Genomic DNA, 26,482 nt, shown 5'->3' on the forward strand with positions numbered 1-26,482 from the left:
AAAAATATATCAATAGTATTACTTTTGATTGACAGTTCACAATTGTATGTTTTATGTGGAATAATGTAGAAGTTGATATATGGATACAAGATGGCTTGGCTAAATCAATTAGCATACCCATAAGCTCCATGAACTATCCTTTCTTTTGATTAGACCTTTGAAATCTAGTTTTCTTTGAAATGCACAATATATGGCTATGACTATAGCCATGTCTCAGGGCAGACTCTCAAACTTACTTCACTGACCTAACTGAAACATTGAACCCTTAGGTCAACAACACCCCACCTCTCCCCTCCTTAATTATGCTTCTACTCCAGACTTCTGGGAGATCAGTCTCTGAGAGACGGATGTCAGTAGCATTGCCATGTGTTCATTATTTTAGACTGAAAAGTGTCATCCATTTCAACAATGGATGCTCCAACTGGCGGACCCTGGCATTCTGTCATAAAGGGCTGCAGTTTACCAAGAACAAGGAGTTTGTGAGGAGGCCAAAGAAAACATCTCTCAGAGAAGCCAAAGTCAACTTTTAAATTTTAATTTAATTCACCATTGTAAATCTGATTTCCCCATTAGCTGGAGGGTAGATGCCCCGCCCCTTTTCCCATCTCTGGCCTTTGCTTGATAAATTTGAATCATTGTTTTCTCCCCTGATCTGGGCAATACTTAAAAGAAAAACACCAGAGTAGCTAGGAATTTTCACTGACTTCTATAAGACATGTATCTAACATTTACAAATTCACCAATAATACTCAAACCTGGTTTCCAGGAGTATCTCAGGTAAAGGCAAACAGCCCAAACAGTAATTCCTGGTCTTTATGTCCCTTACATATTTCCAAGCACTCCAGGATATGGGGTGTACTACTTTACTTCAAATCTTCCCCTCAGATTTCTTGTCTCATCTCTGAACTCTTGAAACCCTTCCACATCATTGCCCCACGACACTCCTTATCGGTAACCCTGCTAGTGCTTCATTCCTAAATTAACCTTTTCCCATCTGTCACAGATGACACGCTTCTCCTGTTTTGTCATTCCCACTGAAAATGCTCAAGTTCGTATTCTGTCTTCTGCACTGCCAAACTTGCTAAATGGGAGGCTCTACATGGAGCTTCATTAATTACCCTTTTCTCTCACCCTCCTTCCCATAGTTATTTTAAGTCCTAGAACCCTGTGCAAAGCTAGCTACTTTAAATCCTCAAGGGCTGTTTCCGAAATTTTGATAAAGAGGAATTGGTATCAATTAACCATGACTCCCAATTAGACCTGTAATCCACATAGCCACATGATCTGCAGAATATTCCCGTCTTCTGTAGGGGCTTGAGTAGTTGGACCATCTTAGAATCAGTGTTTGTCGAGAACTTTGAAATACTATCTGGTTTAGAGGAAGACTCGACAGCTTTGTTTAAGAAACTGACTGTGGGATCCTGCTAGATTAAACTTGATGCTGATATTCATCCTTGGAGAAATGGAAGTGGATCTAAAGATCCACGAGGAAAGCTTTGTGAAGAGAATGACTGGGTTCTGTGTTATGCTGTCACAAGCAGAGGTAGAAATACCAAGCACATCCACTAGCCAAAATACACAAGCTAGTTTCTTCCCCACATCCTTGCAAGGACTCTGGCCCTCTGGACACTTTGAGTTTGGATTTTTGGCCTCCCCAGAACTATGACAGACAATTTGTACTTTGTGGATAGAACACATGTGAGGGAACTGGTACAAGACCAGGCTCAAGTCTCTACTAAGTTATTCCTGAGAGAAAGCACCATCAACCTCTCTGTAGGTCACCATGTCACTTGTCACCATGAAGAGCGAGGGAAATGGTTTCCAGTGCCCTTCACTAGGGAGCTTTTGTGATGAATACATACATTCATAAGCACAAAAATTCCGGTGTGTAAGCAACATCAAATAAGTGTGTCTATTTCTTTCCCTCAGTTTATGGGAGTCATGATAATGCAGATCACTATTTCCCTTCAGACAGGGTCGCATGTAGTCCAGCCTGGCCTCAAACTATGCGGTCAGGGATGACTTTGAATGTTTACCCTCTGCTTTTCCCTTCGGAGTGCTGGGATGAGGCACCACTCCCAGTTTATGTAGTACTGGTCAGGCCCTCATGCATGGTAGGCAAGCACTCTACCAACTTAGCTCTACCCCCAAGCATAGTGACTTCAGTAACAAGAATGACATGTTGCACATGCTGACTCTAAAGAATTGGGTTGTATTTTGGGACTGGATCATCTGGAATTTATGTAGCTGTTGTCCTGTAAATATAATTTCCAGAAGTATAGATGTTGGCAATGTGAATCCAAAGTGCTGCAGTTCCTTGTACCTCAAGCTTGACCTGAGAGGGTACTTCTGATATCTTTCTTTGGCACAGTGTCACTTTCCAGTAAGAGTAGAGATGGATTACTTGGAAAGAAAAAAGAAAAAAACGAAATATTCAGCAATGAAAGAAGGCTGTGGGTAACAACAATCTAATACATTTTAAAGATCTACGATGTTGGCAGCTATCACCAAGGCTATAATTCCACATGTGGGGACCACAAAGACCACCCAAATATGTCAGGGAGATCAAACTAGGGCAATAGTGGTAGGAAGCAGCCATTGATTCAGGGATCTTGTGTTTGCTACAGGCCTGGGGATGGGAGGCAGCTGTGCTTTATCGTTGCCTCCCAAGGGGAATCATGGAGAGACTGAAGCCATAAACCCACAAAGCCAGAACCTGAGAAAGCCACCAGATGCTCACCAAGGTCACCACCTAACAGGACTGCAAAAGTCTTAATAAGTTACCAGGAGGACAGATAAAGGGTTAAAGATGGCTTTGGCTTTTATATAGGCTTGATTGGCCTTAAGGGAAAGCTTTGGATGTACCAACTGTAATAAGGAGATTGAATAATAATAATAACAATAATCTCCATTACTGCTTTTTGTAAAACTTAACAGGCTACATATGAAAGAACTCTGAGACATTAAGACAGAAAAAGAAATTGATTCCTTCCTTTGAGTGCCTATAAAATTGGCTTCCCAAGGTAGAGAAGCTAGCTCTCTAAGCCACTTGAAACTTTTTCTCATTCCATGAGCATCAAGATTAAAGAAGTCCTTCGAGCCTCTGGAAATGGGATATTGTCAGTATCTCCCATAGACAACTGGATTTTAGAAATGAGTGACTGTAGGACACTTCCTCTCTTTTGGTCATTGGGTGACATATTTCTAGAGTATGAACAAGAACTGGGGTATGCATGTTATCCACATACTTCAGTGCTTCGAATGCCCATTTTCTGTAGACCAAGAGTAGAAAAGAGAAATGATTTTTTTAAAAAAATGGCAAACGAATAGGTACTAAGTCATCTGAGGCTCATAAAGCTAAAAGAATAGAATAAAGAAAGACAAGGTAAATGGCCAAGAAACTAATAAAAGATCCCGAAAATTGAGGGATGAATTAAGATCTTGAATGAGAGTTTAAACTTAAAGAAGATGGATTATCTAGGTGGACTTCAGTTTCAAGTAACAGAGAAGTCAGCTCCAAATTGCTCCAGCAGTGGATTTATTGGCTCGTATATCAGGAAGCTCAGACAGAGAGAGGGTGACAGCGTTGTTGGATGCTGAGCTCAATACATTGACACAAGTCTGAGTTCTTTCACTCCCGGGTCAGCATTAGCTCAGGGCAAAGGTTTATTTCACCTCAGTCACGGGAGTGTCACAATGGTCCTCGTCACCATGATGCTTGTTGTCCATATTTGATGGGAGGGAGAGTCTGCTAGACTTGTAGGAATCCTCCTCCCTTGAAGTACTCAGGCTGTGGTAGATCTCCCATATCTGAACAGAATCAGGATCTATAAGGAAGAAGCAGGAAGAAGCTATTGATCTTTTTGCACCCCAGAGTATTAGAACAGAAAGCTTTCCTGATTTCATTGTGTCCAATCCCTGCTTTCTCAAACGGGGGTGGGGGGGTGGGAGGGGGGCAGTGGTACATAATGAGCAACTGAATAATGAAATCAGATCTAGATAGTTGCCTTAAGTTCAAAGTTATAACTTTATTTTGTTGTTGTTGGACTATTTTGTCTTACCTACACATCATACTGTAAATGCAGACACTGCATGACATTCAGTAACCTACTGTAAACCTTAAATCCCAAACATTGAAAATGTGCTGATGACACATTAACTATTATGGCTCAACCCAATTTACCTCCCTGCCGCTAGAACCTTAGATTACCCTACAGTTGTGCAAAATCACCTAAGACATACCTTCTTTTAAAGTATTGAATGCTCTATGAAATTTACTGATGACAGAATACTGTAGAGTATGATATTTAGCTAGTCCCTCCTCCTACTGACTGAATAGCTGGCCAGGAGGTGAGACTAACTGCAAATGCTCAATGGCTGGAATACTTACACATTCCAAGAGTATTGCAAAGGACATCCTAGCCTGTGCAACAATAAAAATTCAAAGTTAGATGTATGGGGTGTGGCATGTAGTCTGGTAGTAGAACACTAACCTAGCATATGCAAGAGCTCAGATTTAGTCTCCAGCATTGAAAGAAATAAAAAGGGGGCTGAGTGTCTGTTCAATGTCTCTTGATTTTGCACCTTTGTAGAGCCAAACCATGGTGAGTTAGACCTTGTTAATTCAAAAACCATCTGGAAAGGGAAACCTCCCCTCCCCCTCACAAGCATAGGAAGGGGCTTTTGACTCTGAAGTAGTACTCTGAAGTGTACCCCAGTCTCCATGCGGCACAAAGCGTATCCACTGCAGTGGGGCATCCTGGCCCTTTTATCACATTTTCATAAATCTGCCAGGGCAATAGGATCACCTCGGGAACTCATTAAAAACACACCAAACATTCACAGAGGCAAAAGTTGAGCATCTTTGTAATTTTCAATTATAGAGCAGAATTTGGCAACTGGATAATTGAAGATAGAGATGGGAGGAAGCAACTGTTCATCTCTCTCTCTCTCTCTCTCTCTCTCTCTCTCTCTCTCTCTCTGTGTGTGTGTGTGTGTGTGTGTGAGAGAGAGAGAGAGAGAGCATGCTTGCTCACACATAGACAACCCATGGTGCATGTGTGGAGGTCAGAAGACAACTGGGGAGGAGGCCCGCTCTCTCCTCTCAATATGTGGCTCCTGGGGATCAAGCGCAGGTCCTGGGGTTCAAACACCTTCCCACTGAGCATCTCCACAGCCATCCATCCCTTTAATGTGCCCAATGTATCTGGAGCACAGGTAGAGCCTAGAACTACTAATCTATAACTTTCCATCTTTAACTGGACACTCTAGAGTCCAACAGCATTCCCTTTGGGAGGTCAAGTCACCTTTTCACAGGTGTCACGCATCAAATATCCTACTTATCAGATGTTTACATTACAATTCATAACAATAGCATACTGTTAAGAAAGTAGCAACTTTCTTAATAATTTTATGATTGGGGGTCACTACAACATGAGGAACTGTATTAAAGGGTTACAGCATTAGGACGGTTGCAAACCACTGGTTTAGTTACTGAGAGTTAATTGTGTGAAAGCAAGCTGTCTCCTAAATGAAAGCCTGCACCTGAAAACCAGCTCCAACACCTGAGATTCTGGGCTTCTTCCTTCCAATTCCTGTGTTGACCATGGTCTCCAATACACTGAACTTACCAAAATGAAAGCACATACATGAGCAGAGTGGTTTCCTTGTGCTGTATTTTGTTTAGTTACCTCTTTTTTTTTTTTTTTTTTTTTTTTTTTTGTACTGGGAATCAAACTCAGCCTTATACAGCTCAGCAGATGCTCTGCCAATGAGCTGCACCTGGGGCCTCTACCAGTGTCTTGTTGCTAGAAGGGTAAAGACTTCCACAGAAAATGCTCAGCTTCATTTGAAGACAAGAGACAGTAAAATCCTTTGTAACTGGAGGCAGCTGCACTCTGCTTGTCATCATCTGGTACAGAGGTCTCAAGGACAGAGACCAGAGGGAGACTATGCTGTATACCTTAATGCTTCAGTGAGATAGGGAGAGGGGGAAACACACACTTCCAAAGCTTCTTTGAAGTCATCAGAGACCTTGTTCCTCCTTGACTTTATAACTCTAAGAAACAGCAAGTTAAAGATATTACAAAGTCGATGGAGAAAGATGAAAGTGTCTACCACTCAAACGGTAGACACTATTTTCAGAAGGGAATAGCCCAGACTCTGCCTTTCATAGCTGGCTGTGGTCTGAAGGAACCACAAAGGAAATTCAGCCTAGCCTAACAGTCATTTCAGAAGAATGAACTGGACCATGAATCCGCAGAGCAGTGCCACTGTGCTTCAAGCAGGATGCATTTTAAACTGCACAAACTCACCTAACAAATTCCTACATATGTCATAGATACAGGGAAAGTTCCCCCTGCAAGCCCGGAGGAACTGTGATATTACTGTGTGTATGATTTTGCTGTCATTTTTGACCACAGTTCCTGGCGTATTCTTCCTCAGCAAGGCAGGCAATACTGGCTAAATCTTCTCTTCTCCAGGGCAGGTAGGTTATCAAAGCTCAACTCTTCCCTCACCTTTCTATATTGGAGTTCCTGCCTGGCTGCGTAGGAGAGGGCCACAAATCGTCAATGACAAGACCTTTATCTCAGAAGCCGGTCTTGGCCGATGCACACAAGGAAGGAATGCTACACAGACGGCCTACAAGAATCTGGACAGACAGGCCCTTCTGAAATTTTCATTTAGGATTATTTGCACTACATCATAACCCTTTTGTCAGTTTCATTGCAGCCTGGTCATCCTTGCTTCAGTCACAGCTAAATCACAGAGCTTGAGAACCTATGAGGACAAACTCTGGTATAAACTGTGGTAACATGGGGTAGTCTTAAAGGAGGTGGACTTTCTGTAGCCCTTCTCTCACTCCTCATTCTGTGTGTCTCCTTGGAAAAACTTTCTGTGCTCCGTATAGTGAACTAGTAAATGTCCTTGGCTCTATTCTCTGAACTGCTCTTTGAGGGAATTATGGGAACTTTCATGTATGCCCAGTCAGATGTCCAGATAAAAACAATGGCTGATACCTCAAGGTAGGGGCAGTTTGGTGGATAGAGATCTGAGGCTGTCTCCTGGTACACAGTGCAGGACTTAATTGCATTAGAGGACACCCAGCAGGGGTCTGTCGCCATAAAACAAACTACTTGCTTAATGGTAGAAAGAAACCCCTCCACTCTATGACATCACAGAAGTGACTTGTGAGCTGCATACACACATACACAGTAACACAAGGTAACTTAAAATACTCAATAGTAAAACAACTCCATAGCAATATCCTACCAACATTCATTTGTATCCCCCCCAGCCCGGGGGTGGGGGTGGGGGTGGGAATAGTGGAGCTCTTTCTTTTTCCTTGGTTTCCTGGCAACTGCTGGTTTTCTCTAGAAAGGATCATCACTTTGCCCAGGCCCAGGTTTCCCAGCATGCCTTGCATGGGATCTATGTTGCCTCTTCCAGTCTCCAAACTACTTAGGCAGAACTTCTGTTCTCAATTTGTTTATCAGAAAGTCATTGTGTTCAGATGTTATGGGAATCTGGGCAAACAGGCTATTCCATCACAACTCCAAGGCCCCTGAAAGCAGGGATTCTCAAGTTGCTGGCCAGTTGCTGAGGAAACAGACTCAGGATCCAGTTATTGACACTGTCTGGCTGAATAACACATTCAATCCCCTTTTTCTAATATCTACAGCTTTTGGATTATTTCAGGATGCAAAGTCATTAGTATTCTTAATTTAAAGAGGAAGCCTTTGGACAACAGTCTGTGGCTATAAATCAATAATAAAGATTTATTCTGAATTATGGTGTTTTTACCTGACTCTGAAATTGGATCTATCCCCCATCTTTTGTCTTTCAGCTTTTAAATTTGACTTAACATCTGCCTCTGCCAGGTTCCTGTGGTGAATTGATAGAAATTAGAAGAGACGGGGTCCATTGACTCAGAAGACCTGTGCCATTAGTTAAGTCCTCCCTCTGTTTCTGCAACTGACCTGACACCCACTTAGTCACCTTGGTTTGGCACTTACCTGCGACGACACTAACACTTAAGACAGCAGAACTCAGAACAGAGATTGGGAGGTAAATAAGAACTTTCTGGTTGAAAAAAAAAGGTGAAAAATCAATATTTCCATTAGCATTTAAAAGCAGACTTTTCAAAGAACATTTATTTGTTTAGCTGACAGTAATGTACCAAGAAAACCAGGTCCTTTAAAGACCACAAAATCCATGACTACCACAATAGTAGTGCCCATCTTTCTCTTCCAATTTTGTTTAGAAATCTCATCAATAGAATTCAAACCTGAAAACAGGCAAACAAACAAAAACCTGCCTAGCAAATATATATTCACATAAAGGGTACATATTCTAAGAAAGAGAATAGGATGAAAGCCTAGTCATAAATGCCAAAATTATTAGTAATATGCCCTAACTAAGAAACTGATCTCTCAAAGTTTGCCATGACAGGCAGAAATTTGAACATTTCATATATATATGTACAAACCATATATATTTTTATATGTGTGTATGAACCATGTGTGTATATATTTGGATTTTCAAGACAGGGTTTTTCTGTGTAGCCCTGACTGTCCTGGAACTCACTCTGTAGACCAGGCTGACCTCGAACTTGCAGAGATCCACCTGCCTCTGCCTCCCCAGTGCTAGGATTAAAAGTGTGGGCCACCATGGCCTGGCTAAACACCTCATTAATAAGACGATCCAGTTTACATTTCTGTTGCTGTGATAAATGCCTTGACCAAAAGCAACATAGGGAGGAGAGGGTTTATTTCATCTTGTACCTTACATTCCTTCATTAAGGGTAGCAAAGGCTGGAACCTGGAGCAGAAACTGAAGTGGAGACAATGCTTACTGTCTTGCTTTCAGACTTCTATTCCCTTTAACTACTTTTCTTCTTAACCCAACCCTGGACAGCTCACAGTGGGCTAGGACATGTTCTATCAATTAATAACCAAGTCCTTGCCCCATAGACATGTTTACAGACCAATCTGATAGAGATAATTGCTCAGCTGAGGTTTCCTCTTCCCAGGTATGTCTAGGTTTATGTCAAATTGACAAAATGATGACACAAGGCCATTACTTTTGTAATGCACATAGATGAAATGCCTTTATTTCACTTTTTTACATTTTATATTTATTCATTTTTATCTCATGTGTGTAAGTTCTGCCTGCACACCTTATGCATGTGCTTAGTGACCACAGAGGCCAGAAGAGGGCTTTGGAACTGGAGTTGTGAATAGTTGTGAACCATCATATGGGTTTTAGGAATAAAACCAGGTCCTCTCAAGAGAACCAACTACTCTTCACTGCTAAGCTATTTCTTCAGCTATTTTGTATTTTTGTTCTATTTTTATTACCCTAAGACTCACCCAGCAATGTGACTTTGAGAAAGAGATTCATGTAATATATCGATCAGTATTCTTCTATAGTCCAGCAGCGTTAACAATAACAAATGGTGAGTTTCGATATGTGCTTAGCACAGGGCCTGGGACTCAGCACAGTCTCCATACATGACATCTACCATCTCTTCACCTTGTTCTCCCTTGTTGGCAAGTTCTCCCATCTGGGTCCTTTGTCTCCTCCAATCCATCAGAGGTGCGTCTTTGGGGAATGAAGACCACAGAGGAGGCTGTTGGCATGAATCACTGGGATGAGAATGACTTGTAGCCTTCAGTCCAGTATCAGGAGAGTAGGTACCTCTCCTGAGGCCACTTGGTCCCCTGGCATCTCTGGCTAGTACCTATGCAATCAGAGCAAAGCCCTGTGTGGCCATTGCTAAACATATAATATTTGGGATTCCCCATGATCTCTGAAACCAGACGACTAGGACAAATAAAGAAATGAAGCCTGTCAGCTTGGACACATTTATTCTGAACTTGATTCTGATATTCAAGAGAGGACAGCTGTAGAACAAAGAAGCGCTAAGCTTGGGGAAAGGAAGAGCAACATAAAATTCAAATAAGAAGACAGAAGTGTTGAGCTTTATTGTCCATGCATCCCACAGTGTAGAAAAAAAAAATTTTTTTTGAAAGTTCAAAGGAAACATGTTTGGTCCCAGGTCCAAAGAATTTTTGTTTTGTTTTTGTAAAGAATCCAGATAGGCCCAGAAGGAGAAGAAAATTAAATTCTAACAATACAATAAAAATTATTAAAGATGGAAGGAAAACTAAAGAAATCAATACGGTTGCTTAGGGAACTCTTCTTGGAGCTCAGTCTTTTAAAAGCATGCCTAGGAGCTGAGAGAACCTGTAGCCAAGAACAAAAGCAATTCAGTAGCACACCCCTAGAAGCATGGTACCATAAAGAATAAAGTTTTACTCACCAACATGGCTGCCTAAACATGACCTGAACAAGGCTGACACCAATAGACATGCTAACATAGAAAGAAGAAAGATCAGAGGTTTCAGCCCTAGACCAAGAACTTCAGGCAACGAAGGAGTCCTGTGATTAGGAGAATCTTCCCCCGGGAATAGCACACCCCTGTGTTTTCAATACCACAAGCTCAGCACTATAAACATACATACAAGTAACTTTATACAGATTGAGCAGGTGGTATGTTTTATATTTAGGAACACACACACACACACACACACACACACACACACACACACACACACATGTGCACAGCAATAATTAAGAAAAAGAGGCCATGAATTTGGAAGAGAGAGTTTGAAGGATGGGAAGTGAAAATGATATAGGCTGCTCAAGGACAAGCTGGTAAACAGTGCTCCTCCGTGGCTTCTGCTTCAGATCCTACCTCTAAGTTCCTGATTTCATTTCACCATGGCCTGTGAGTGGGACATGGAAGCTGAAATAAACCCTTTCCTCCCTAACCCCCAAACAGAATAAATGTAGTTCTTTTGTTTTGGTTTCATCTGTTTTCTTTTTTTGTTTATGTGTTTGTTTGTTTGTTTGTGCTAAATGTGATGGTGTGTGTCTGCAATCTCAGTACTTGGGAAGTGGAGACAGCAAATACACAAGTTCAGCGTCATCCTTTACTACATAGTGAGTTCAAATCCCGCCTGGGCTATGTGAGATCCATTCTGAACACCAACAAATGAACACAAAGACTAAATAAGGAAGAAAAAAAATGTAGTTGCAGGCAGGAGAGATGGCTCAGCAGCTAAGAGAGTTTGCTGTTCTTCCAGAGGACCTGAATTCAGTTCCCAGCATCTAAGTCAGATAGCTCCAGAGATCTGATCGCCCCTTTTGAACTCCATTGACATCCACACCCTTGCAGCAAATATACAAATATTAGTAAAAATATGAGCATACTAGACCGTTTTAAAAAGGCAATTCTGCTGACAAAAATAAAGATAAAAATGTTGAGTTTATTTTATTTTTTACCATTAAGCTCACACTACAAATAAGGAATCACTAGTAATGGTTCTAAGAAATTGAGATGGAATGTTAAGACAAAAAGAAAATAGAATGATTTACCTCTGATCTTGCTCCTGGCAAAGAGTGACCTAGAACTGCAAATGTAGATACCTGAGAGATGTGCCTGGCAGCTGATGACAAACATGTTTTCTGTCACTCAGGGGATTCCAGTGGTTCTCTATGAGAGAATGCAATGTGGCTTACAGAGGTGGGAAACTGAAAGCCAGAAACAGCAACTAGCATGATGGGACATAGATCAGGCAATACGGGAATGAAGGAGGCCATACTATGGGAGAGAGAGAATCAAGAATGTAGACTTGACTAGAGAATTGTAGGATATGCTGTCTGAGGGGAGTCTTGAAAAGGGTTCCAGAAGGAGAAAGCCAGAAAGAGTGTGGAAAATAAGAACTCAGAGAAACTACGCCCAACCATGATGGAGGCAGAAAGTTGGGTTGTCTCTTGCCTACTTTGGTTTGGTTTTGGTTTTGTATTGTGATTTTTTTTTTGAAAGACATATTATTTGTTCAAATTAATGTTGTGGCATTTCTATACTTGTGGTGGTGTTCTCAGAATATGTGCTCTTTCTTCTGCTCTCTTGCCCTCTGCCTCTGATCTGTGTTGAAGGATGTTTAAGGCATGCATGCTGGCCTAAATTCAGACCTGACAGAAGCATATGATGTAATCATGGAATTAGCTGTGTGTATAGCGGTGATAGAGAAAAGACTAGAAAGGCTAGGTCTAAGGGACTTACCTCCTATCTAAAAGTCTATAATGTGGGCTCCACATCTGGTTAAGTTCTAGATATTATTGGTTTTGGGGTGTTTGTTTTGTTTTTGAATAAGGTTTTGTAATAATCCAGTTCTTTCTGGTACTCAGGACCATTCTTCTTCAAGCCCCCAAGTACTGGGACTGTAGGCAGCCATCACTATGTCCAGTGAGGTGGATTTTTTAAGTAAAAGCCATTTGTGGGATGAAGACATAACTCAGTTGGTAGGGTACTTGTCTGACTTGCTTGAAATCCTGGGTTCCTCTAGCAAGACATGAGCCATCTGTATTTCTTTCTAGCATTTGGGAGGTAGAAGAAAGAGCATCAGGAATTAAAGGCCAACATTAGCAACAGGTCAAATTCTAGGCTAGCTTGAGCTATATGAGTTCACGTCTCTGAAAATCCATCCATTGTGTATCTTCTCATTGTGCAGCTAAATGAGTAAGCAGAAGCCTTTTAGTCACTCAGGAGACAGAGTAGGGGGATCTCTGAGACTGGGGGGATCTCTGAGACTATCAGGCCATCCTGGTCTACATAGTGAACTCTGGGCCAGTCAAGGCTGTGGTGATATCTTGGTTATATAAATAAAGCGTTTTTAGAGATCACTGAGAGGAGCAAGCCAAGGCCACCCTTACCTCTTCAGTGTCTCAGCAGGCAAGAGTGAGCTCCTGTTTCTCCTAGCTTATCTCCTGTTTCTGCTCAGCTATCTCACTTCCTGTCAGTCTGTACAGACTTCCAGACCTCTATGGTTATAGCTAGTGGCAAGCTCCATTCTCTGACCTTCAGACAGGCTTTATTTGTACAAGTAAAATATCACCACACAAGGCTACATAGTGATACCCTGTTTCGAAACAATCAAAAAAAGCTGTAAAACACTTATGAAAGAGGAATGATAGTTAATTTGTCAACTTGACCCAAGCTGGGGTCATTTGGTAAGAGGGAACCTCAATTAAGAAAATGCCTCCATCAGATCGGCCTGTTGAAAAATCTGTGGGGCATTTTCTTGATTGATTATTGAAGTGGGAGAACCCAGCCCACCATGACAGTGCCACCCCTGGGCAGGTGGTCCTGAGTGGTACAAGAAAGCAGGCTGAGCAAGCAATGGAGACCAAGCTAGTAAGTAGCGTTCTTCCACGGTCTCTGCTTCAATCCACAATTCCTGATTCCTACCTTGAGTTCCTGCCCTGACTTCCCACAATGATGGACTGTGACTGGGATGTGTAAAACACAGAAATTGTTTCCTCCCCAAGTTGCCTTTGGGTATGGCCTTTATCATAGCATTACAAAACAAACCAGGATAGCAATACAGAATACACCCAGGAGAATTTATGAATCTCTTTCAGCTTTATGCAGCGATTAACTAGTCAGTTAACTAGTTGATCTACTAGTTATCAATAAAGCTGCTGCAAATGGGCAAGCTGATCTCTCTTTCCCTATTAAAGGCATTGAATTGGAATTATTCAATTGAGGGCTGTGAACATTACTACTGGAGCTTATGATAAAGCTTCTGGAGATAGACTGGAGGTAAGGAAGGCTCTCTCAAGGAAGTGACAGATGGTCTGAAAACTTGAAGATGAGTAGAATTTAGCCTGAAGCAGCAGTGCAGGCATTCTTCGAGTTAAGATTCATTCAGATCCAGCTGTCTCACTTTAAGGAGACATATTGCCAAACTGGAGTTCCGTGATATGAGAAACGAGAGACAGCTAGCTAGGAGTTACTGGCAGAATAGGAGAGCTGTTTCATCAGCTCTCTGTAGTCTTACAGGAAGAATTCATCCAATTGTAAGGCAATCTAGCACAGCAGGCAAGCCTAATAACCTGGATTTGATCCAACATAGAGAGGTGGAAGGAGAGAAATGACCCCATCAAGTTGTCCTTGGTATTACACACACACATACACACACATACACACACACACACACACACACACACACACACACACACACACAATATATATATATATATATATATAAAATTTTTAAATAAACATTTCTCTCAAGGGCTGGGGATGCCTGATCCTGCTATGAATTATATAACTTCCCAGGGACAGTAGCATTTATGAATAGTGTTGTTTTGCACAGATTGTCGGAAGTGTTAAATGAATATGTTACTGTAAAAAACAGGACTGGGGATATATAGCTTACTTCACACAAAGTTGGCTTAGTATGTGCAAAGCCTTGGGTACAGTGCCTAGCACTGAATAAACCAGGAATGGTGACACATACCTGCAAGCCCAGCATTTATGAGGAGAAGGCAGGAAGATCAAAAGTTCAAGATCATTCTAGGTTACTTAGTGAGTCTGAGATGGGGGGAGCAGTATCCAAACAGTGACTGGAACATAACACTCACTCAGAATATATCAACTGTTATTATTAGCCAATGAGTATAAGTTGTTATAAAATAGATAAGCATATGTCACTGCATATCAAACTATGCTTTCGCAACTCAAGTTATTGAATGATACAACTTAAAAACACCTGAATCCACTCAATGCTAGAGCGGTTGCCTTGCATGTACATGGCTCTGGGTTTGACTCCCTAGTCGTGCAAAAATAAAATAAAATTGAAATAAAGAATGAAGCGTCTGATGTTTAGCCAGAGGTTGGATGGTCCCCTGGAAGAAACAGGCAGTTGTTTGCTGCTTTGGATAAGCTAATGCATTAGATAATCCAGCTTTCCGACTTGCAGACTCAGTAACTTCACATGGACTTTGTTTTGACTAATAGGTATGGTCCTACTAGTAAATTATTTATCAAATGTCCTGAGGAACATCTCTTGGCTGGAGAAAGTATCTGTTTGGTAGATTCTCAGGACCATGGGCTTTCAGTCACATCAGAGCCAAATATTTAAATCTCTGCTGAGTCTAGTTCCCAGGGAAGCTACCTGTTCAATTTATAAGGTCCCAACAAGAGCCTTGAGCTTTCAAAAAATCTTCATTCCAAAACGTTTGATGAAAGAGTTTTAGTTTATTATGGAAACTGCCCCAAACATTTCTTAATCATTTGTCATTAGTGAGCTGACTGTACTTTAGTCAACTTCCAATAAGCAATGAGACTCTGTTAGAACTATAGCAGTTTCTCAGCTTCTCTCTCTCTCTCTCTCTCTCTCTCTCTCTCTCTCTCTCTCTCTCTCTCTCTGTGTGTGTGTGTGTGTGGGGGGGGTGTTATGGTGTTATGGTTTGGGAGGGCTTGGTGGTTTGTTTTTCAGCTTTCAGAGGCTTTCTTCAAAATTTATGCTGTCGATGAGAGGCACTGTTGAAATAACAAGTGACTCATCTGGGCTCTCAAACACAAAAGGGATCCACAGAGACCTTTACAGGGGTGTATTGGCCCATTTTGCTAAGAATGCAGCCAGGCTGATTTGCTCAACGGTGAAAGAGTAACAGCAACTACATTAACCACCAGAATGGTCAGTGCAATTAATGCAATTAAAGTAATTAGTCCTGGCAGCTGTAAGGTCAAACAGAGGTAGCTGGGTAACAGCAATCTGCCACTGCAAAATTACTGACATTTCCAACCAAATTATATTCTCTAAATGGTTGCCTTAATGATAAATAAATAAAGTTATGCTAATGTAGGGACTGATTACAGATTGAAATTAGCACAATTGCTTGTTATACAGTCTGCTAGGGTTAACATTTTTTTAAAAACATAATTAATGGCCTTTGCTTACTGTCTCTGGTTATAGATCCTGCAGCTCATTTGCATTCTTTTGCAATATGCTGACAGTGCTAAATGTCTAAGAAGGGTCTCATCTGCAGGCAGAAAATGCGTTTCTCACGTCATCAAGCTGAAACTCGCTATAGCCTCGGAGCTGTGTCAATCACAAAGATGACCAGAAGGGAACCAGCTAAGAATGAGGCTAGGATCCACGTTTCCTTTTCCATCTGGTGATCCAAGCCTTTTCTGGAGTCCATGTGAAATGTAATTGCTCTTTTGACTCCTATCTTCTCTTTCTCTGGGTCTGAGGAAGAGCTACACTGGTTGATTATTGCAGGAATGAAAGGCACTCTGACCTTGTCGACCGAATGCCTTGCTGCTTTCAGCGTTGCCCATTATACTGAGAGCAAGCAACTCCTGGAGAGAGGCGGAATCTAGAGCGAGCTGCTCCCTGGGCAGCCTGCCAGAAAAGGCTTCAGCAGCAGCCGTTCAGACATTACCAAACAGCTCAGGCAGTGAGGGAAACAGCCTGGGGGGGGGGGGCGAGGAGAAGCAGAGAATATCAAAATATTGTTAGCACACACCTAAAGGGCTCTCCGTGTGCTGAGGCTGCCCTGCCTCAGGCCCCTGAGCTGAATTCTGACCTGAGAACATTTACTGGGGAAGGAAGCAACTATTGAATGTAAAGTACAGCCACTGATTTGCTGAGAAGCTGTGATTCTCCGCTTTTCTAACGCTATGACCCTTTAATTCAGTTCCTCACGGTGTGGTGACCCCCAATGATAAAATTATTTTCGTCGCTACTCCATAACTCTAATTTTGCTAGTGCTATGAATTGTAACATAAATTATCTGATATGCAAGATATCTAATATGTAACCCCTGTGAAAGGGTCGAGACTCACAATTGAGAACCACAGGCTCAGCTGGACAGGTGCTTATGCAGAAGCCCTTGTGGCAATATTCCTATGCAAATCAGAACATAGAGTGATTTTTTTTTTTTCTGACAGAAAGTAGGTCCAGGTATTCAGTTACAACAATGCTCTAGATTCTAAATTATTCACTACTCACCTGCTTGGACTATTTTTAGAATTTATGGTTGGAATTAAGGTTAGGCTAGAACTAGTCACAAAAGCACCATGCCCCCGCCTTCAAGAGCTGCAGTCAAAGAAACCTTTGTTTAAAATCAGCTGAGATTGGTTTGCATAACTAATTTGGCTCTAATCAAGTCTATTCAATGAGATGTTATCAGGCATTTAGGCATTATGGGAAATATAAGTGAAATATAAAGAATACCTATTGATTAAGGACACCAATCAGATGTCCAAATTGTGCCATTCTGTTTATCATCCCATTTTGTACCCAAGAGAGCACCAGAGACTTGCATGGTGTTGGTAAGTCTGACAATGTTTAGGTTTGTCTTGTAATCCCCACTTTCAAAGGGGTAAATTTATTGTGACACTCTAGACTGAAGTAGTCTGGCTTGAGTCTTACCCGCCTTATTCTGTGCTCTGTTGCTATAATAGAATAGTCCAGAGTAGGTGCTATAGAAGGAAATGTGTATTTTGCTCATGGGTCAAGAGGCTGAAAGTCCATAATGGCACATCTGACAGTGCTCAGGTCTTGCTGAGAGTCTCACTGCCATGGCCAAGCATGCACATGGTCCTTAGAGGGCTGATTAAACTTCTCCAGGAGTCATTCAGTCACACAAGAAAAGCACTAAGCCACCCATGAGGACTCTGGCCCCATGACTAATACTTCTTAAAGAGCCCATCAGCTCTCGATAATGGTACGTGGGCAATTAAGTTTTCTCATGGGTTATGGCAAAGAAAAGCTGTGCCCAACCTACACTCTTGACTCTGTGACTCCTCAAACCTGTACAACCTTATTGACTTTGATTTGTTTGTTTGTCTAGTTTTGGTTTTAATTTCACTTGATTTTTTAAAAAATATTTATTTGTGTGCTTATTTATGTTTATGTGTGTGAGTGGCTGTTTGTGCACAGGCATGTGGGTGGACACAGAGGCCAGAAGACAGGAGTAGATCCCCTTGGGTCTGGAGTTACAGGCAGTGTTGAACTGCCTGACTTGGGTGTTGAGAATTAAATTTGGGTCCCCTGAAGAACAGGAAGTCACCTTAACCACTGACCTATCTCTCCCCAGTCCCCAGGATTTTTTTTTTAATTCTTTGATATTTGTATACATATCTATTCTAGATTTTGGTCATTTTCACCTTCAATTTCCCCCTCTCTTATTCCTCTTTTCCAACGCAACCCTTCTTCCCCACAAGGTCCCTCCTGTTTTTATGTTTGTCTGTTTCTACTGAATTTAGTGATGACTGCTCACATGAGCATGAGTGGAGTCTATTTGCAGAAACAGGAACAATTTATCAGTGGTTATACCATTGAAGAAGATAAGACACCTCCTCTCCCAGCACTCATTACCTGCCTGTCCTCCTTTAGTAAGCTGCTGGATCTTGTGAGCTCCTTTCCCCTGCATGATGAAATGTGATGAGCCTGACCTTGTACAGTTCTTATATAGATAACCAAAGCTTCCATGAGTGTAAGCACGAAATGGATGTGTCACATGCAGACTGGCCTTGAACTCTATGTAGCCAGAGGCAACCTTGAACTTCTGAACCTCTTTACAACTACCACCCCTCCCTCTTCACCTCCATTGTGATGCTGTTCTGCAATGGAGATCAGATGAACTTGAGGCATTTTCTGTCCTTAGAGTTCTATGAAAAATACTAAATTCTAGATTTTCTGGAACATTTGGACCTTAGTATTGCAGCCCACCATGCACACAAAAATGGTTAACCTTGCCAACTATCAAATTCGGGAATCAAAATTTCCCTACTTAAAAACATAAAGAATTACCATGGCTGGTAAACATGATAGTTAGAGGCCAAGGATAAAGGTATTATATGATAATTTTCAAGAGAAGGGTAAAATCATGACCTTCCTGCAGATATAAAAATGAACATGTGTTCAAGATTTGATCCTGGTCATTAATCAAGGAGGAGCCGGCAGATACTGTCACCTCTTGAAGCAAATGGAAAGTGATACATGGAAAGACGAATTGAAATGAGGATGGGACAGAACAAAACAGCAGGTTTCCTTTCTTTTTATTCCCCCAGTGATAGAGGAGTGAAGTCAATTAAATTTTTACCAGACAGGGAAGATTTGCATGTCTATAAATTAGCCCCAGAGATGGAAAGTAGCTCCAAGGAAGTGGAAGATGAGCTTCACCTGACAGAACGAGCAAGGAATGGCTAGGTGCATAGTTTCCCACTACAACAAGGAACGCACAGTTTCACAGCAAAGCACAATTTCCTTTCTTTTGGAATGGAAAAGGCCTTATGGGATCAATGGCACATGAACTTTTTGAAACATGACACCTTGGCATACTAAACATTTTAAGTTGAAGGAATTGAGAAAGTAGAATAGGAAGATCTCTCTCCTGAACCAGCTCATAAATGATAGGAAGGATTCCTCTAAAGGTCATAGGGTCCTCACATGAGAGGAACGGTCCTGGTACCTTGGTGAAGGGGAGAAAGACACAAAGATCCTATAAAAATCCAAACTAACAAGTGTCTAGCTACTTGTTTCTTACTGTAATAAAATACCCTAACAAAAACAATTTAAGGGAGGAAGGGTTATATTTTGGCTTCAGATGTAGAAGGTTATAGTTTTGGGTTTTGGTTTTGGTTTTGGTTTTTTTGTTTTGTTTTGTTTTTGCCTGGGAAGACACAACATCAAACAAGGAAAGGCATTGTGGCAGGGGCTAAAGGCTAGCTGATCACATGACACCCACACACTGGAAACAGAGTGAACAGGAAAGTGGGGCCAAGCTACAAGACCCCAAGGCTTGCTCTAGTGACCCATGACCCATTTCCTTCAATGAGGCTTCAACTCCTAAAGTTTCCACAACCATCCCAAACAGAGTCACCAGCTGGTGACCAAATGTTTGAGCATACTAGGCTTTTGGGAGCATTTCACATTGGAACCAAAACAACAGGCCTGTTTGTTACCAGTAAATATTACCTTTCATCCTCCAATCTTACTTCTTCACCACACCATGCCCTTCTTTAAGTCCAAGCACAAGACTACACAAGTTAACCCATTTCTTCATTTCCTTATGAAGGCAGCTGTGTCACATAAAATGTGTAGCGAGTCAGTATGCTTGGTTTTTACTTTTGATCTTATTTTGTTATAAAAAGCCTTGACTGTGACACAAATGACAGACAAGAAAAGAAAATGTGCATGTATGTTTGTGTGTGTTATCTCCTCTAGAACTGACTCTGACACTGAAATGTATCAACACAAAAGAGCCGCACTGTTATCTTGACTAAATCCTTGAGACTACGACACCAGAAGAGGAAGAAAAGCCCCATGCTTCGTCTATATGACACAGCACAGATGGCCATTCAACTTCCGGTGGGCCTCACTCATTGTGTTTGCTAAGTCCAAAGGTTAAACAAACTAGCACCATGAAATAAATGTTAGTAAGGCCTGCATTAAGTCAAAGTTTCAGATAAATTGTCCCACAAAATAGTTGCTTTCCTTTTCATTGTTTGAACCTCAAGGATAAAGAATAATGCATCAATGTCGGGTTGTTTTTTTTGGGGGGAGGGGGTGGGTTTCAGACAGGCTTTCTTTATGTAGTTCCAGCTGCCCTCAAACTTTTGATCCTCCTGCCTCTAGTTCTACAGTTTTGGGATTATAACTGTAAACCACTGTGTCTTGCAAACTCATATTTTAAAAAACAAAAAACAAAAAAGCTAAAGTCTGTGTTAGCTTGAAGGTACCACATCCAAAAACTAGTAATAAAAATACTTGAAGAGAAAGACAAATGAACCCATAGAAACTTCCCTCCAATCAGACATGGATAGGACTCAAAATGTGCTACCCCAGAACATGGCACTGTGCCCATGAAGGATTGCTACTCACTAGCTTGTTCAGCCTGCTTTCTTTTCTTTTCTTTTCTTTTCTTTTCTTTTCTTTTCTTTTCTTTCCTTATCTTTCTTTCTTTCTTCTTCCTTTTTTTTTCTTTTGTTTTGTTTTTCAACACAGAGTTTCTCTGTGGCTTTGGAGGCTATCCTGGAACTAGCTCTCTTGTAGGCCATGCTGGTCTCGAACTCACAGAGACCCGCCTGCCTCTGCCTCAGAGTGATGGGACTAAAGGCATGCGCCACCAGTGCCTGGCCAGCCTGCTTTCTTATAGAACACAGGACCACCTTCCCAGGGATAGCACCACCCACAATGGACTGAGCTTGTAAGCACCCCCCCCCAAAAGGGAAGATCCTCACACAAGTCTCCGGATGACATGACCCCCCAAGAACTCACAAAAGACTGTCCTTGCTGCAATCGCACGAGGTTTATTGACAGGAGCCAGCGCGCTGGGGCCGAGACTCATATCCCACACAGGGGTAGAGGAGTTTCGACCCCGAATGGCTGGGAATAGGGGTTTTTAAAGGAAGAAACCACAACCCAAAATACCAAGAATACCAGTGAGGGAAGAAACCCCAACCCAAAATACCAAGAATACCAGTGAAGGGTCCCACGGGAAATCACAAGGGGAAACTCCCTATTCCTTAAGATTGTAAGATTCTAATCTAACTTTTTATGGCTAGCCTTTACCTGGAACAGAGTTGCTGAACCAGCTAGCCACCCTGTATCCTAGGCCTTATTTTGTCTGCTGAGGGGGTCTTCTTTATCCTGGCCTTTCATCTCCCCACTTCTTCTACTAACTAGTTCTAATCATAGAACTAGGTATCAATGTCTTTATGATATTGATTCTCTTGACCTTGTAAAGAGCTATATTGCTGGCGCAACATCAAAATTTGAACAGCACTTATTCTTTCTCTAATGAAGGTAACTAACCAATTTAACACACATGGACCTAAAATCAGAAGCAGAAGCAAAATCAAGAAAGGTCCCATAAGGGAAGATATCAGAGTAGTCATCCAAGGGGATCTACTAAACCAGCTTTCAAACCATCCTTGATGTGTTTTTTTGTTTTTTGTCTCTCTGTGTTTTGTCTAACCTCTCTCTAAGTTTGCTCATGGAGTCCTTAATTACTCCGGAATGGTCTACATAAAAGCAACATTCTTCTCTGTCAGCAGCACATAATCCTCCGTCTTTTAAAAATAACAAATCTAATCCCCTTCTATTCTGCAAAACTACTTCTGATAGGAATGTCAATGATTCTTCCAGCTGGGAAATAGATTGTTCTAGTGCCCTTAAGTCTTCATCCATGGCTACTCTTAATTCATTAAAGTAGTGAGGAGCCTGTATTAGAGCAGTGGTACCTATTCCAATGCAGGCAGCTACCCCGAGGCCCAAGATTACTGCTAACGTCAAAGAGTTGGGTTCTCTCCGAAAGTGGGTTGGGTGCTTGTCAAATTCATCCTCAAGCATGTTGGCTGGATGATAAAAGACTCTAGGCATTAATTGTACAAGCACGCAGTAATCTTTGGTGTCGTTGAAGACCGTTGTCGACACACAAGGTGTTAAGCCTGTACTACAAGCCGACCATTTATCTATGCCAGGAACCAAGTACCAGGTGTCAGCAGTCTTAGGGCTCTTATGAGTCTTATTACATAAACGTTTGTAAGCAGCTGGTGGGTTTCCCAAACAGGTCCCTATGCCTGTAATCTCAGTAAGTGTTAATCTATGACTAGTCCCCCATACACAAGCATCTGGACTAGTGTTGTTAAAGGTCCCAGACACTGCAATTCCTTCATAATAAGGAGGTCCTGGAGCAAGGCAGAACCAACAAGACTCTGTCATGTTAGGGTTAGAATTGTTTAGCACAGAGAAAGCCCCCTGTATCAAATTTAACAATCTCTGTCCAGTGGAAGGCATCGTCAGAAAAGAGTTACCTAAGGTAGACATAGGTGCAGGGCTAAAGGTTAGATCCCTAGAAGGAACACGAGGTCCTTTGGGGAGTACCGGGGCCGGAGGGCCTTGATCAGGCAAAACTTTGTTAGGCCCAACAGGTAAGGGAGAAGGGTTCTCTATCTTAAGTCTCAGTGTCATAACCAATCCAGGATCTTCTCCTGACACATAGAATCTTAATCCTCAGCTCAGGCCCCTAACCCATTTCTGCGATCTCTTTCCAGAGTCTGTAAAGGTTACATTTAGAGGATTACAGTAAGGGGTTCTGCTGCAGGGTCCATTTGTTATCTGTTTGACCCTAGAGCTTATGGAAGAACAGATAGGGCTCTCAGTATGGTTTTTCTTAACCGTAATTAAGTCCCAAGACGAAGAAGGTTTCCACCAGGCATCTTCAGTAGTCTCACATCCCCATGCCTTACAGTAGAAGGACTCAGGACCCCCACACTTCACTACTTGTGGACGAGACCTACCTTCCCTAGGGCACACATACAAATCTGCTTCCCGTATTGCACAGCGAGTGAGCGGATTACTGCATCCTGGGCCTGTGCCAGTTCTTCCGACAGTGGGTAAATTAGTTGGGAGATAGTTAGGTACAACCCAATTGTCCAGTCCAGCTACTAATTGGCATACATCAGGGGTTAGAGTGGGCCACCATGTCCAGGGTGGGGCAGTCTTGGAAATTGACCAGACTACATCCCCAGTTTGTGATATAAGTTAATTTTTTGGGGAGCATGGGGGTTGTTATTCTTCACCTGAGCTATGCTCACAATGAAGGCGCAGCTTAAGAAGATCCATAGTCTTTTCCAGTTTCCATTCATTTTGTTTGTAGTTCAGGGGCTTACTTTACGTGTGAGGTGTGGATCCAAGCAGAGATGCCTTCAACCTTCACTGCTGTAGGGGTCGTTAGGAGCACTAAATATGGTCCTTTCCAACGAGGCTCTAGATTCCCAATTCGGTGCCGCTGGACAAAGACGGTGTCCCCCTCCTTGGAACTGGTGTGGCACTTGTGAATCTTCGGGCTTATACACCTCTTTTAGTTGTTCCCAGGTCTGGTGTCTCACCACCTCAAGGGCCTTTAGGCGGCCAAACAAAGGTTTAGAAAGAACAGCATCAGGATTATTTATTCCACCGACTCAGTGAGTGGTGGCGGTCCACCACACAAGATCTCATAAGGGGTGAGTTTAAATTTCCCTGGGGTGTTCAGAACTCGGAACAGGGCAAAGGGAAGCAGAGCTGTCCAGTCATTCCTGCCGATCTCTAAGGCTATTTTTGTTAGGGTCTCTTTTATTGTTCTATTTACCCTCTCTACCTGGCCTGAACTCTGGGGTCGGTAAGCACAATGTAATTTCCAATTGATGCCCAGTTGGGTGGCCAGTCCCTGGCTTACCTGGGCAACAAAGGCAGGTCCGATTATCAGACCCGATTACCTTGGGTATTCCAAACCTCAGGGAGATTTCCTCTAGAATCTTCTTAGCCATCATGTTGGCCGTCTCAGCTTTGGTGGGGAAAGCTTCTACCCAGCCTGAAAAGGTATCTAGAAAAACTAATAAATACTTGTTACCATATCTGGCTGGCTTGATTTCGGTAAAATCTACCTCCCAGTAGGCTCCAGGCCTATCGCCCCTGAGCCTCTTCCCAGGAGTACATATGGAGTGCCCTGCATTAACCATAGCACAGGCCTTGCAGTTCTTGGTTATTTCTTCTGCCAAGTAAGAGAGTCCTAAAACATAATAGTCGGAGGACTTAACCTTTAGTTTCTTAGTCCCCAAATGGGTTAGGTAATGTAGGTTGGTAACATATTCATGTCCTTCCTTCTGTGGGAGGACTAGTTTTCCTTCTTCTGTCTCTATTGCCCCACATGGGGCTTCCTTTGTCAGCCTCAATCTCCCCATAACTTGATAGTCTTCGGGGGTGTATTTGAAGTTGGCTTTGTTGGTATCATAACAATCTCTAGAATTTTTGACAGCTAGGATCATTGCTCCTTGAGCCGCTTGTTTAGCGATTAGATCTGCCATCTTGTTTCCTCTAGCCACAGCATCTCGAGCTTTCTGGTGCCCTGGACAATGTATGATGGCTACCTGTTTTGGTAAATGTATGGCCTCGAGGAGACTTAGAATTTCTTCTTTATTTTTGATGTCTTTCCCTGCAGAAGTTAACAGCCCTCTTTGTCTGTATATTGCTCCGTGTATGTGGGCAGCGGCAAAGGCATACCTGCTATCCGTGTAGATGTTGATGGACTTCCTCTCTGCCATCCGTAGAGCTTGTATCAGGGCCACAAGTTCGGCTTTCTGGGCTGACGTCCCTTCAGGGAGGCTGCTGGCCCAGATCACTTGCTTTCCATCCACCACTGCTGCCCCCGCCTTCCGCTTACCTTCAACCACGAAGCTGCTGCCATCTGTGTACCAGTTCGGACTCCCAAGCCAAGACTGGTCCCTTAGGTCATTTCGGATACCGGTTTCTTCCGCCAGAATATCAGCGCAGTGATGAGTAGGTGAGGAATCATCAGTCTCAGGCAGTAGGGTAGCAGGATTGAGGACAGCAGGGGGTTCAAAGGTCACTCATTCAGTCAACAAGAGGCTCTGATAATGTGTCACACGAGCATTGGTCATCCATAGATCCGGAGGCTGTCGGATGATGCTTTCTAGAGCATGGGGTGCCACCACAGTTGTTTGTTGCCCCAAAGTGAGCTTATCAGCATCCTTAACAAGCAGAGCCATGGCAGCAACAGCTTTTAGACAAGGCGGCCACCCACTGGCAACAGGGTCTAATTTTTTTGATAGGTAAGCGACTGGCCTTTCCAAGGTCCCAAAGTCTGAGTAAGGACTCCTCTGACGACCCCTGCTCTCTCATCCACATAGAGAGTAAAAGGTTTGCTTAGGTCAGGCAAAGCTAGAGCTGGGGCCGTTAGTAGAGCCCTTTTAATTTCTTCAAAGGCTTTCTGATGATCTGGGGTCCACCTAAAGACTCCCCCTTCCTTGGTTAGAGGGTACAAGAGGGCAGCCTAGGTTGCAAACCTTGGTATCCACAGCCTGCAGAAGCCAGCAGTTCCCAAAAATTCTCTTACTTGTCTAGGCGTAGTCGGGGTAGGGATCTGGGTTTTCTGGCTTCTGTTAACCATCGCTTTCCATCTTGGAGAACGTATCCCAGATAAGTAACCTCCGTTTGACACAGCTGAGCCTTTTTAGCCGAAGCTCGGTACCCCAACTCACCCAACTCCGTTAGCAGTTTCTCAGTTCCTTGACTGCATTCAGACTTAGTAGGTGCTGCCAAAAGCAAATCATCAACATATTGGAGCAAGGTTACCTGGGGATTTTCAGCTCTGAAGGTGGCCAGGTCCCAGTGGAGGGCCTCATCAAAGAGAGTAGGAGAATTCTTGAAGCCTCAGGGTAATCTAGTCCAGGTCAACTGACCCACATTCCGACGTCTGGATCTCTCCATTCAAAAGCAAAAATAGGTTGGCTGGAATGATGTAACTTTAGGCAGAAGAAAGCATCTTTCAGATCTAGAACAGTATACCATGTCCTGTCTGGTGGGAGCGAGCTGAGGAGATTGTAAGGGTTGGGGACAGTCGGGTGTATGTCCTGGACCCTCTTGTTGATTTCCCTTAGGTCTTGTACTGGTCTGTAGTCGTTAGTGCCTGGTTTTTTGACCGGTAACAGGGGAGTATTCCAGGGAGACTGGCAAGGTACCAAAATACCTTGTTGTAGTAGCCTTTGGATATGAGGCCTGATTCCTTCCCTAGCCTCTCGGCTCATTTGGGTACTGATGTACACCTATAA

The 26,482-nt window shown here is 42.6% G+C and overlaps 1 long non-coding RNA gene across 4 annotated transcripts in view; it reads right to left on the reverse strand.

The window, feature by feature from the left end:
* Window positions 1-2,192: 2,192 nt before the first annotated feature.
* LOC103161346 overlaps window positions 2,193-26,482 on the reverse strand; it is a 71,386-nt gene continuing 47,096 nt past the window's right edge. The window contains exons 4-5 of one of the 4 annotated variants that reach the window (XR_004768342.1): window positions 3,676-3,827; window positions 2,193-2,403 (exon numbers count right to left, since the gene is read on the reverse strand). This is a non-coding gene — a long non-coding RNA (retrovirus-related Env polyprotein from Fv-4 locus-like). Of the gene's footprint in view, window positions 2,404-3,515; window positions 3,828-21,492; window positions 23,777-23,820; window positions 26,177-26,482 lie in introns of those variants that run through there. The other 3 variants (XR_004768340.1, XR_004768338.1, XR_004768339.1) reach the window with 3 other exon arrangements.

This window comes from Cricetulus griseus, chromosome 2 (genome assembly GCF_003668045.3).
Source record: "Cricetulus griseus strain 17A/GY chromosome 2, alternate assembly CriGri-PICRH-1.0, whole genome shotgun sequence".
Classification (NCBI taxonomy): Eukaryota; Metazoa; Chordata; class Mammalia; order Rodentia; family Cricetidae; genus Cricetulus; species Cricetulus griseus.